Genomic DNA, 1,892 nt, shown 5'->3' with positions numbered 1-1,892 from the left:
CCGAACCCGCGGCGGGAGCGTCGCTGCGTTCCCAGCGCCGCACTCTCCCGAGTGCGCCACGGGCTTGGCCCCTGCACCACTGTTCTGAACGCAGCGTTCATCCCTTTCATTCATGTCTTTATAGTTAGAGCAGGGATCACAGCTTTCCTACAAATGACGAATAGTGAATACTATAGGCTTTACAGACCCTGTGGACTGTGTTGCAACTACTTAATGCTGCTGTTATAGCTGGAAAACAGCCGTAGACAATAAATAAACAGAAGTGCAAATCGGGTCCTTGGCAGGCTGGATTTGACCTTTGAGTCACAGCCTGCTGACTTCTATAGTATCAGTGATAGCATGTAGCGTTGTTCTGCATATGTTTAAATGTATGCAAATTATATCAAACTATACGTATCGTTCTGCAACCTGATTCTTTTGCTCAGTGTGTTTTTCAGTTTATTCATGTGAATACATGTAGTCCTAGTTTATAGTCATTTTACAGTTATTTATTTTACTTTAATTCATAATCATTTTAATTGCTGTGTAGTATTTAATTGTGAATATACATACCATTTATTTGTTGTATCCATTCTCTCACTGATGGACATTTGTGCTGCTTCCAGTTTTTTACTCTGGAAACAACACAGTGAACATTTTTGTACATATCACCCCATACACAGGTGAGTCCTATGAAAGGTTCACCTTTAAACTTTACAGCAGCCCACTTATATAGATTTTAAACCTTCGTTCACCTGAGGCTCAGAGTGGTAATGTGGGAGGAGGTGTTGAATGAATAGTTCCAGGTCATGCATGAAGTTATGACAGGTCAGAACCAGTGCACCACCTCTAATTTTCTCCTGTCTTGTCTCCCGTGATATTTCTGGTAGACCACAGCTATTATTTCTGCATATGCATGATACTTCTAGCTGTGAATGGTGACACACAAAAAATAAGCTATGATTCCTGTCTTCTAGGAGTTTACAATCCGATGATAAAGTAAAGACAAAACAGATGAAGTTAAACATTAATTAGCACACAAGGAGGAGGAAGAAAAATAACAAGAAAAGCATCCATTGACAAGTTGGGACAAACATAGAAAAAAATCCACAAAACTGAGAGTTATAAGAGCAATTGGAGGACATGGAGACCTGTCATGTCCCTGAAAAGCAAAACTGAATATTATAAAGGTGTAAATCTTCCTCCCTAAATATCTAGGTTTGTCACCATCTTAAACTCTCAAAGAAACTTGAAAAAATGTGATGCAAGATGTGACAACTTATCATAGAGGACAAGTGAGTGAGACTGTCTTAGGAAATAAAAAAGAATGAAAGCTGATAGGAAAGGATGATATTGGTACAGTATGGTCAATGAAAAACTAAAGTCAGTCTTAATAAAAGAGGCATCATAAGACTATGGGGAAGGGAAAGAGTATTCAATAAGAAATTCTGAGAAATTCTGTGCCATAAACTAAAGATAAAAAGCAATAAAAATAACCTCTTAAAAAACTGAATATGTTTAACTACATACAATGCAAAATTTTTCTGGTAAAGATAATTTAAAGGCATGTAGTAAATATACCCGAATGCTGATACATTTACTATATGAAGAACACTTCCAAGTTAATGAAAAAGATGAACACTTCAATAGAAAAACAGCAAAGGACATAAACAGAAAATGGAAAGAAACTATCACATGTAGCCAATAAAGATGTAAAAAATTTTTTTCAACCTCACTACTAATCAAAGAAATGCAATTTAATGTAATGGGATGGGATTTATCACCTAGCAGATTAGAAACAATAGTTCAAAGTGAGAATGGGTAATGCCAATAAAGGTGTCATGAGAAGGTTACTCTTATTTACTGCTAGAGGGAGTAAATTATATATATATATATATATATATATATATATA

The sequence above is a fragment of the Galeopterus variegatus genome, unplaced genomic scaffold (assembly GCF_000696425.1).
Source record: "Galeopterus variegatus unplaced genomic scaffold, G_variegatus-3.0.2 Scaffold1933, whole genome shotgun sequence".
NCBI classification, from domain to species: domain Eukaryota; kingdom Metazoa; phylum Chordata; class Mammalia; order Dermoptera; family Cynocephalidae; genus Galeopterus; species Galeopterus variegatus.
The sequence above is the reverse complement of the archived record's forward strand: the minus strand, read 5'-3'. Positions refer to the sequence as shown.